Source organism: Mirounga leonina, unplaced genomic scaffold (assembly GCF_011800145.1).
Source record: "Mirounga leonina isolate KUSES-001 unplaced genomic scaffold, KU_Mleo_1.0 Mir_101664, whole genome shotgun sequence".
In the NCBI taxonomy this organism is placed as follows: Eukaryota; Metazoa; Chordata; class Mammalia; order Carnivora; family Phocidae; genus Mirounga; species Mirounga leonina.
Window position 1 is genome coordinate 10,567,295 of NW_023270175.1, and position 11,718 is coordinate 10,579,012.

At 44.3% G+C, this 11,718-nt stretch overlaps 1 long non-coding RNA gene across 1 annotated transcript; it reads left to right on the top strand.

Moving 5' to 3' along the window:
- Positions 1–7,485: 7,485 nt before the first annotated feature.
- Positions 7,486–10,931, top strand: LOC118011432. Its single transcript, XR_004679466.1, has 3 exons — positions 7,486–7,507; positions 10,314–10,444; positions 10,841–10,931. It is a non-coding gene; the product is annotated as an uncharacterized LOC118011432 (long non-coding RNA).
- Positions 10,932–11,718: the final 787 nt, after the last annotated feature.

Genomic DNA, 11,718 nt, shown 5'->3' on the forward strand with positions numbered 1-11,718 from the left:
TAAGAGAAAATTAACAATGATACAACATTAACCTGCAGCAGTGACTTTCTAAATCTAAGAAAATAGTCTTCTGTATGTGCATACTATATCTCAAGAAGGAAAAACAAAATACATTTTCTCTTTGTAATTTGGAATCCTGTGTATCTGATGGCTTCAACCCCTGATCGCACCAGCCTTGTCTCTGTTGCCCAATCCCACAAACGCTTGCCTCTCCCTCCCTCCCTCTCTCCCTGTTGCTCTCCTTCTCTCTCTCCCTCTCCCTCTCTCTCTCTCTCTCTCTTTTCTTTTTTTTTTTTTTTTTTTAGAAAAGCCATTCTAGGATTTAAATACAGCTGTGCACAGTTTCCACTTCTGACCAAGTAACAGGGAGTGGATTTACCCTCTCACTGGAAACAACCAAAAACCAGGACAAAATATACAAACTCTACCTGACTTGGTTTCCTGAACTCTCAGATTGGTGTCCTCAACTCAGGGAGTCTGCAGGCTCTACCTCAGCTCCCCTTCCATGTCCTATCCTGGAAACTTTCTGAAGGCAGTAAGTTGGGCCAAATCTTCCACCTTAAGACACTGTACAAAGAAGGGGAAACTCAACCTAAAGCAAGTCAGGAGGAAATAATAAAGATCAGAGTGGAAATTAATGGGAGAGAGAATAGAAAAACAATGGAGAAAAATCGATGAAACCAAAAGCTGTTTCTTTTGTCAACAAAATTGACAAACCTTTCAGTAGATTGACAAGAAAAAAAGAGAGAAGACTCAAATTTCTAGAATCAGAAATGAACTTACATAAATATAAAGGAATTTTATGGATAATTATATGCCAACAAACAAGATGGGTGAAATGGATACATTCCTAGAGAAACACAAACTCCTGAAACTGACTCAACAAGAAAAAAATAATTTGAATAGATCTATTATAAGAGAAGAGGCTAAATTAGTAATTTTTTTAAAAGATTTTATTTATTTATTTGACAGAGAGAGACACAGCGAGAGAGGGAACACAAGTAGGGGGAGTGGGAGAGGGAGAAGCAGGCTTCCCGCTGAGCAGGGAGCCCGACGCGAGCCTCGATCCCAGGACCTGGGAACATGACCTGAGCCAAAGGCAGACACTTAACGACTGAGCCATCCAGATGCCCATAAATTAGTAATTTTTTTAAAAACCTCCCCACGAGGGAAAAATCCCAAATTCAGATGGTTTATCACTGAATTATAAGAACATTCAAAAAACTAATACTAACTCCTCACAGACTTTTCCAAAAATGGAAAAGGATGGAACCCTTCCCAGTTCATTCTATGAGGCCCAAATACCAAAATCAAAGGACATCACAAGAAAACTAGAGATCATTATCTGTTCTGAATATGGGTGCAAAAATCTGCAACAAAATAGTAGCAAACTGAATCTAACAACATGTGAAAAGAATTATGCACCATGAAAAGTGGGATTTATCCCAGAACTATAAGGTTGGGTTAACATCTGAAAATCAATTAATGTAATGCATCATCGCATGATCATCTCAATAGAGGCAAAAAAAAAAGCATTTGACAAAATCCAACACCCTTTCATGACAAAAACACTCAACAAAGTCGGAATAAAAGGGAACTTCCTCAACAAAGGACATCTACAAAAGACCCACAGCTAACATCATACTTAATGGTGAAAGAAGAGATGCTTTACCCTTAAGATTAAGAATAGAACAAAAATGTCTGCAGCTCAACATTTTACTGGAGTTCCAGCCAGGGCACTTAGGCAAGAAAAGGAAAGAAGAGGCATCCAGATTGGAAAGGAAAAAGTAAAATTATCTCTATTTGCAGATGACATGATCTCGTATATAGAAAATTTTAAGGAATGCACAGACACACACACACAAACCCAACTATTACAGCTAATAAAAAAGTTCAGCAAGGGGCCGCCTGGGTGGCTCAGTGGGTTAAGCGTCTGCCTTCCAGTCAGGTCATTATCCCAGGGTCCTGGGATCAAGTCCTGCATCAGGCTCCTTGCTCTGTGGGGAGCCTGTTTCTCCCTCTCCCTCTCCCTGTGCGCCCCCCCCAACTCATGCTCTCTCTCTCTCAAATAAATAAATCTTTTAAAAAACAATTCCATTTACAACAGCATCAAAATGAATAAAATACTTAGCAATAAAGTTAAGAAAAGGAGCACAACGCTTATATACTCTGAACACTTTAAGACACTGTTGAAAGAAATTAATGATCTAAGTAAGTGGGAATGCATCCCGAGCTCATGGACTGGAAGATTCAATATTGTGAAAATGGCAATACTTCCCAAGTTGATCTATAGATATAATGCAATCCCTAGAAGAATCTCAGCTGGCTTCTCTTTAGAAATTGGCAAGCTGATTCTAAAATTCATATGGAGTTGCATGTGACCCAGAATAGCCAAAATAGTCTTGAAAAAGAAGAACAAAGTAGGAGGATTCACACTTCCCAATTTCAAAATTTACTACAAAGCAATGACAATCAAGACAGTGTGGTACTGGCATGAGGATAGACATATAAATCAATGGAATAAAATGGAGATTCCAGAAATAAAACCATGTGTCTATAGTCAACTGATTTTTGGCAAGAGTGCCAAGATCATTCAATGGTGAAAGAATAGTCTTTTCAAAAAGAGTGCTGAGACAGCTGGATAACCACATGTAAAAGAATGAGGTTGGACCATGCCCCACACCATATGCAAACATCAACTCAAAATGGATTTAAAAACCTAAATATGGGAGCTAAAACTATAAAACTCTTATAAGAAAACATAGGGGTAAATCTTCATGACCTCAGATTTGGCAAAGGATTTATTTATTTATTTTAAATTTTTTTAGAGAGGGAGAGAGAGATAAAGGAAGGGGGAGGGGCAGAGGGAGAGAGAGAGAATCTTAAGCATGCTCTACACCCAGCATGGAGCCCAACACAGGGCTTGATCTCCTGACCCTGAGATCATGACCTGAGCCAAAACCAAGAGTCAGACGCCCAAGTGACCGAGCCACCCAGGCGCCCCAGCAAAAGATTTTTATTTATTGCAACAAAAGGCAAAAACAAATCGGACCTCATCAAAATTAAATACTTTCGTGCTTCAAAGAACACTCATCAAAGCACAAAGACAACCCACAGAATGGGAAAAAATATTTGCAAGTCATTAATCTTATAAGGGAGTTGTATCTAAACTATATAAAGAATTCTTACAACTCAATAAAAATATAAATAACCCAATTAAAAGGTGGGCAAAGGATAGAAAGAGAGATTTCCCCAGGGAAGAGATACAAATGGCCAATAAGCACGTGAAAACTTGCTCGATGTCATCAGAAAAATGCAAATCAAAACCACAATGAACTTCATGCCACTTTATACCCACTAGAATGGCTATAATAAAAAAGTCAGATAATAACAAGTATTGGCAAGGATAGGGAGAAATCGGAACTCTTGTACATTGTTGGCGGGTATTTAAAAATGATGCAGCCACTTTGAAAAACAGTCTGGTAGTTCCTGAAAAGTTTAAACATAGAGTTACCATATGAACCAGCAATTCTCTTCCAAGGTATAGGAAGGAAAATATATTTCCACAAAACAGCTTGTACGCAGCAGCATTATTCACAATGGCCAAAAGGTGAAAACAACCCAAATGCCCATCAACTGAAGAATGTAGGAATAAAATGTGCTATATCCATAGAATGGAATATTATTTGGTCATAAAAATGAATGATGTATATACACTGACACATGCTACAACAGGGATGAATCTTGAAAATATTACACCGAGTGAAAAGCCAATTACAAAAGACCGCATATTATATGATCCCACTTATTTGAAATGTCCAGAATAGGGAAATCTATAGACAGAAAGTAGATAGTGGTTGTTTAAGGGCTGGAGGGAATAGGGAATAGATAGGGTATGGGATGTCTTTTTGAGGTGATGAAAATGTTCTAAAATTGGTTGCACGTGTCTGTGAATATGCTAAAAACCATTGAATTGTATACTTTAAATTGCATAGTATGTGAATTACATCTCAACAAAGCTATTTTTAAAAAAGAAGCTGAGGCATTCATAGGGCTCATCTTGTTTGTTTTCTCTCTGGGATCACTGTCCTTTGTTGCCTAATACCTAGTGTCTTGAAAACTGTTGCTTCATATTGTTCTTTTCTTTCTTTCTTTCTTGCTTGCTTGCTTGCTTGCTTGCTTGCTTGCTTGCTTGCTTTGGTTGTTTCATGCGGTGGGGGAAGGGGTGGTGTAAGTACAAATCCTTAGCCAGAAGTAACAGTCTCCCTATTTTTTAATTGGGGAAACTGAGGCCAAAATCAGCTAACTGGCTTGCCAAAATTCGTGTTAGTTAGTGACAGAGTCAGGACCACAACCAAGACTTCCTGATACCCAATCCGTAGTCGACGCAGCATCGTTTCTGGTCTGTCCAGCTTCTGGGGCAACTTGATGGCAGAAGGTTAAGTAACCAGTCATAGACAAAGCAAATGTCTGTGACTCGAGGATCCCCGAAAGGCCCAGATCAGCTTTCTGCCTTCCCCTCGATCAGCAAGCATATATTGCACACCTAGATGCAGTGCTTATTTGAGAGACATTCCTGGGGACAGAGAAGCGGTGCCATCATCTCTGGCAACAAGGGGCTCCCCATTTATTTGAGAGAAAAGGCAGTACGTGAAACATCTCTGTGACTCGAGCATGATCACCTGTAATATAATGAATGTCTCGCTCAGCAGGAGGGGTCATGTGTGTGGGCTTTTCTCAGGAAAGGTTTCCAAGGGGAGGAAGATTTGGGGTTTCAAAAGATAGGCAGCATCCCCTGACTGGGTTGGGGCACTGAAGGCAGGACATTGTCTCCACAGGGCATGTGTTAAAACGCACACAAGACCTCAGAGGTTCCTCGGCTGCAGGAAAAGCCGGAGTCTTGGGGTAGGAAAGCGCAGAGATATTGTGCTGGCCATAGGACAGAGCTGGGGGATTTGATGGGAGTCCTGGGGTGAGCCAGACGATTAATAAGGCAGCTCCCTTGCCTACTGCAAAATCGAATGCTCCCAGGCAGACAGTTTTTTCTAGGAAAACAAGTGTCTTTCCAGGTCACGAAAAGTTGGGCTGTCCACTTGAAGTTACAGGACAACTATTCCAGACCCTAGTCATTCAATCCTTCACTGAGCATGTATTGAACACCTACTATATACTGGGAACTGTGCTAGTTAGTGGTTGGGGATTCACAGGTGCCTAAGACTTGTGCTTGCCCTAGTTCATGGTCTAGAGAGGAAGACACTTGCATGATGACAGATTTCTTTAGGGAAAAGTGCTCTCTTTCCCCGCCCGATTCCCCCCCGTTGGTCAGCAGAAGCGGTTAAGTCCTTCCCCTTTGCAGACCTGTCTCCAGGGTCAGAGTAGGACAGGGGGAAGGACTCAAGGCCACAACAACTTGGAGAGGTTTCCCTTCAATGTCAGGCATGGCAAGGGCCACTCCCCAAAGACCCATCCTGAGCTCTCCTTTACAGCCGGGGCCCAAAAGTCACTGCCTCCAGGCAGCCTCCTTTCCTGTATCTGCTCCCCGCCCCACCCCCACAACCTCTCTTGAATGACAGTGACCTGTGTGAACCGTGTTTACCTCCCCTGTGAGCATAGGCCATTGAGGAGGGGGATGTCCCCGCCTTTGAGCTTGTAACAGTCATGGTGTGTTTGCACGGCAGGGGGGTGGGGGGGTGGGGGGAGTGTTGGACAAACATTTGTTGACTGAATACCAAAGAGCTTTATAATCACTGTCCTCGTCAAGGACGTTTCTTTTCTACCCACCTAGGGCTTGACTCTCTACCAGGGGCCTTATCCCCTCTCTGTCTCTGTCTCGGGATCCTCTCCGAGGCCTCCCGTGAGGTCTCTGCTCTGTGGCCCCCAGCAGTGCTTGAGGTGCTGGGATGTCCGCAGCCCCCAGGTGAGAGCCTGCCCCAGCCCCGCACTGGGACTGACTCGGCCTGTCCCCGGCCTGTCCCCGGCCTGCTAGTCCCGCCATGTCACAGCCAGACTGGGCTGTGGGTGCTGTCCCACACGGGGGTGCCGTCCCCCTGCAGGAGCCTAAAGCCCTCGGGTAAAGGGCCTGGAGCCCAGTCCCCCCTCCTGCTGCTGGCGGAAGCCAGGGGAGACAAGGGGACCTTCAGGAGGGCCAGCCTCTCGGGACTGGGCCTTGCCTCCCCCGACCCAGGAGGGTCACCGCACAGGCCGGGGACTGGAGCCCAGCCCCTGGGAGTGGGGTGGATCGTCAGCTCTCCATCCTTCCTGGTCCTGGGTGAGGTGGCAAGGCCGAAGGCTCTTCTTCCCTCACAGGCCCACCTAGCTCGTGGCGTTGGAAGCAAGAATAGTACATATCACCCTCCGCTTGGGCGGGGCCTTGCCATTCACAGAGACACTTCTCCCTCGTCTTATCGATGCCTCACAATAGGCTTGTCAGGTGGTGCGTTTTCCATAAAGTGTGAATTCACCTTGTTCATTCATTTTTTCTCTCCCTTCTGGTTTTATAATTTAGAAAATTGTACTCCTCCCCTCAAACCTGCCAAAAAAAGGTGAGACTTAGCAGTACAAGTGCCTGAGAAAAATACAAGCGAACCCGTGCATCTTGGTTGACAGTTAAGTCTGCTAACACTCCTCTCAGCAATTACAGAGCAGAGACATACTCCCTGGCGAGCAAACAGTAGAGTTTCAGGGAAAATCCGTAGTAACTATGAGCATATTATGGAGTCAGAAACCCAACTTACCAAACAAATTCAGGAGAGAGTGGTTATTCACAGTTTGAAGGCATACTTATTTTAGAAGAGACTCATAAAGTTATTGAATTTGAGTGAGGATGCATTCATAAGTTCTAGTCCCCAGGGTTTTCAGATAGAAGTTTATAGAAAGTGACTTGTTCTATCCCGCAGCCAATTAGTGGCTGAGCCTAGGACTTAGGCTCATTCTTTCTGAGCCCCAAACTCTTCATTTGAGCCTCCCTGGGATAGAAGGGTTTGCTTCCAGACTACTCATTAAACACTAAGTAGCAAGAAAGGAAAAGAATGTCTTAAAGCTCAGGGGTGTGAAGCCATCCTACGTTGACAACCAATTAAAAACTCAGATAAAGTACCTCTGAAATGATTATATGCTGCAAAGCAGTCGATGGGAAAACAAGACTTGAATTCCTTAAAAGGGATTTACAGTAAAGATCTAGAAACTCATCTAACAGCATATTCTGGAAGAGTGAACAGGAGATGTCAGGGTAGAAAGCCAGAGTCCTGATCAGATTCCTTCTGGCTCTCAGGCCCCGTACAAATCATTGACCCTTCCTCAGCCTCTGTTACTCATCTTTAACACTCTTTTTTTTTTTTAATTTATTTATTTGACAGAGAGAGAGAGAGACGGTGAGAGAGGGAACACAAGCAGGGAGAGTGGGAGAGGGAGAAGCAGACTCCCCGCTGAGCAAGGACCCTGATGTGGGGCTCGACCCCAGGATCATGACCTGAGCCGAAGGCAGATGCTTAACGACTGAGCCACCCAGGTGCCCCCTCTATTACTCATCTTAAGTGAAAGAATGATGCTAATATCTAAATTGTTCCCAGGAGTGAACTAAGGTCACCTAATCCGTCCCCACATCTGCTCCATTTTATCCTAAATGTCTCTTGAGCCCTCATTTCTCCCTAGCCTCATTGTCCTTCCTTTAGTTCATCTTTCTACCTGGTCTCCCCCAGGCTGCGCTTTGTCATTTTGCTCTCTCCACATTGCAGCCAAAGATCTTTCTAAACAGCAAAGCCAATCACATCATGAATCTGCTTTAAACCCTTCAACAGCATCTTCCTTCTCTCAGGATAAAATCACAAGGCCTTACCCTGGTCTACACAGCCCTTCATGGCTGGGCACCTGCCTGCCTCTCTAGACTCATCTCACACTGCTCCTCTCGCTGAATTCTAGGCTCTAGCCATGATACACTAGTAGCAGTTCCCTAGCCAGCCAGCCTCTCTTACCTCCAGGGTTTGTTAGTGGCTCTTTCTTCTATCTTGAAAGCTCAGCCCCTTCCAGCACACCTTTCCTCCCCCTAACCCCGTAATCCTGCAGAATTCTGGGTCCATATTACCCACCTGAGAAGCCATCCCCTGATCTGAACTCTCCTCCTCTGTGCCTCCCGTCAGCACCCTCTGCTTCTGTCTTCTTAGCCCTCATCTCCTGATTAAGACTGCCTTTCCCATGGTAGTCTCTCCCACTCAGTTCTGCAGTACTGTCTTACTCATCATCATTTTCCAGCGGAGCCTGTTGAATGAATGACGAATGTTTAAATGCCTTGTAAATTGCAACGTGCTACACAAGTGTTAAGTATTATGTAATAGTACCGTGTTTGGGTTGGTTATTTAATATTGTTGGCCTACTCACCCATTTGATAATAACGAATATCACATTTCAATTACATCATTCTGGTTCCTTCTTAAACCCAATACTAATAAAGGCTACCACTTACTGAGTATTTAGCCTGGGCTAGGTTCAGTGGTAAGATTTGAGACATATGATATCATTTACGCATCATCATAGTAATCTTATCAGCTAGGTTCTCTATAATAAGAATCATCCCCATTTTTCAGATGGAAGGCAGGCTCAAAGAGGTTAAGTAGCTTGCACAACATCAAAGAGCTCGATTCTGAATCCAGATTCTTCAAGATCCAAACCTGAATTCTAGGGGCGCCTGGGTGGCTCAGTCAGTTAAGCATCTGCCTTTGGCTCAGGTCATGATCTCAGGGGTCCTGGGATCAAGCCCCAAGTCTGGCTCTCTGCTTAATGGGGAGTCTGCTTCTCTCTCTCTCACTCTTCCTCTGTGTTCTCTCTCTCTCTCTCCTTCTCTCTCTCAAATAAATAAATAAAAATCTTTAAAAAAGAAACCCCTGAATTCTGACATCTCCCAGTTCTCCCAAGGTTTTCAGATAAGGACACTATCGGCAGTGAAAAGCAACCGGCAGAATGGGAGAAATGGGAGAAAAAACTTGCAAGTCACGTGTCTGATAAAGGATTAATACCCAGAATATAGAGAACTCTTAAAACTCAACAACAAAACAACAAACAACTGATCGAAAAAAGTGGGCAAAGGACTTGAATAGACATTTCTCCAAAGAAGACATACAAATAGCCAGTAAGCAAATGGAAAAAAAAAATGCTCAAATCACTCATCATCAGGGCAATACAAATCAAAACCACAATGAGATGCCACCTCACACCCATTAGGATGGCTCTCATGAAAAGAAAACAACAGAAGATAACAAGTGTTGACAAGGCTATGGAGCAACTGGAACCCTTACGGATTGCTGGTAGGAATGTAAAATGGTGCAGCTACTATGGAAAACAATATAGTGGTTCCTCAAGTTAAAAACAGAATTGCCAGCCAGTCACCATATAACCCCACAGTTCTACTTCTGGGTATAGATCCCAAAGAAGTGACAGCAGGGTCTAGAAGAGAGCTTTGTATACTCATGTTGATAACGGTATTATTTGCAATAGTCAAAAGGTGGAAGCAACCCAAATGTCCATTGACTGATGAATGAACAAGCAAAAAAGCAAGATGTATGTACATACAGGGGAATATTACACAGCTTTTAAAAGCAAATAAATTTTTTTAAGATGTTTATTTATTTATTTGACAGAGAGAGATAGAGTGAGAGAGGGGACACAAGCAGGGGGAGAGGGAGGGGGAGAAGTAGGCTTCGCGCTGAGCAGGGAGCCCAGTGCGGGGCTCGATCCCAGGACCCTGGGATCATGACCTGAGCCGAAGGCCGACACTTAACGACTGAGCCACCCAGGCGCCCCAAAAGCAAAGAAATTCTGATACATGCTACAACATAAATGAAATTGAGGACATTATACTGAGTGAAGTAAGCCAGCCACAAAAAGACAAATACTATATGGTCCCACTTATTTGAAGTACCTCGAGTTGTCAGATTCACAGAGACAGAAAGCAGAATAGTGGTTCCCCGGGGCTGGGGAGAGGCGGGTATGGAGAGTTGCCATTCAACGGGTACAGAGTTTTGGTTTTGCAAGATGAAGAACGTTCTGGAGGTGGGTGGTGGTACTGGTTGCATAATGACGTGAACGTACTTAATACCACTAAACCGTACACTTAAAATAATGACGTGAACGTACTTAATACCACTAAACCGTACACTTAAAATGGTTAAAATGGTCAATTTTATGTTTTATATATTTTGCCACAACTTATGATAGATCTTAACCATTCCCAGGCCTGCCAAAGCTTTCAGGTAATTTCCTTCTGCTGGATGTTTGCTGTTTTCCCTCCAGATAACCGGCTTTTATTTCTTTTTCCTCCTAAGACCAGACTGCTCTCTGCCAGGATCTCTAGGCCCTCCACACTGGCCAGTACTCCTGCAGAGGGCAGGGCCCAGCCCCAGGGCCTTTAGCTCACTCTCCTGGGAAGAAAGCGCCTCTACTCCGAAGGCAGTCGGTACATACTTTACTCACAATAGTCGGCAGGTGGCTGTGGATCCCTTTTGTTCCCAGGAATCACATGGGGACGAACTGCACTGTGTATTTGCCATCACTGGTAGCTAATGCCAACAGTGACGTTGGGCATCGTTATTAACAGGTAAAGGACACACAAAGAGAGAGGGGAAGTGCCTTGGGTTGAGTCACACAGCAGAGTTAGAACTCGGAGCTCCCAGCCTCTAACCTTGCCCTGGGCTCTGTCCCACACACCTGGCAGTTCCAGAGACTTGCTCCTTTTTGTCCTCTGGGCAGCCAACTCTGGCCAACCAAGTGGGTTTGATTTGTCTTGCAGAGAAATGAAGCAAAATCTTCCTTGAGGATAGCTTCTGATCTTTCTATTTCTCTTGGTTGGCAGGAAACCAGAGATCACACTACTTGCTAAAGGACCTTGCCCACATCACTGAAAGTCTCTGGTGGGGGTGGGGGGAAAGAAAGTCTCTGGACCCTCAGTTTTCCCTTCAGTAAAAAGTAGACAAGAATTATTGATACCCACCTCCCCCAGAGAAACTGAGGATGGGCTAGGGAGAAAAGGATTGGGGTGCACCTAGCCAATCTATTCTGCATTATCCTTTACGTGGGTAAACCCCAGACCTGGCTGGCTGAGAATTATAATCACATGGGTAGCCTTTAAAATTAGAAATCCCTGGGCCTTGACCAGCCCAGCTTCCTTGAATTTCTCCTTTTTCCCAGCCAGGTGGCCCCTGATGTGGAGGGAACCCCCTTGGGTTGAGAAGTGAGGTGGTTTCAGCTTTCGTAGCTAAATCTTCTCCAGCTTGGCTTAAAGGCTATGAGATGGAAAGCAGCCGTCTGTCTCCTTTGCGCTCTCGCTTGGACTCGCTGTTCCCCCAATTTTGGCACTTCTCACATACTGCCTGTTATTTTTACTTAACTATTTCAAATCTTTGCCTCTCATTTCCTCAGTTAGCTACTGGAGGTTAAGAACAGTGCCATATCCTTCTATTCTTGCCCGCAAATGCCAGTCTGTTAGCACGTAGTATATGTTCAATAAACATTTGTTGAATTGCAAATCATGTGAGAAACCTGAAATAACTTCCGACTTACTTGGGGAGGTGGTCTGTGTCCTTTGGAAGCTTTCTGCTCACACGGAAAGAACGTTAAACAGAGACAGGAGGCTGTGTCACGGATTCCCACAGCAAATCACCAGCTTTCGCTAGCCCTCAGTTCCCTGATCTGTGAAACCAGGGCTGATCTGTGAAGTTTTCACACTTGTAG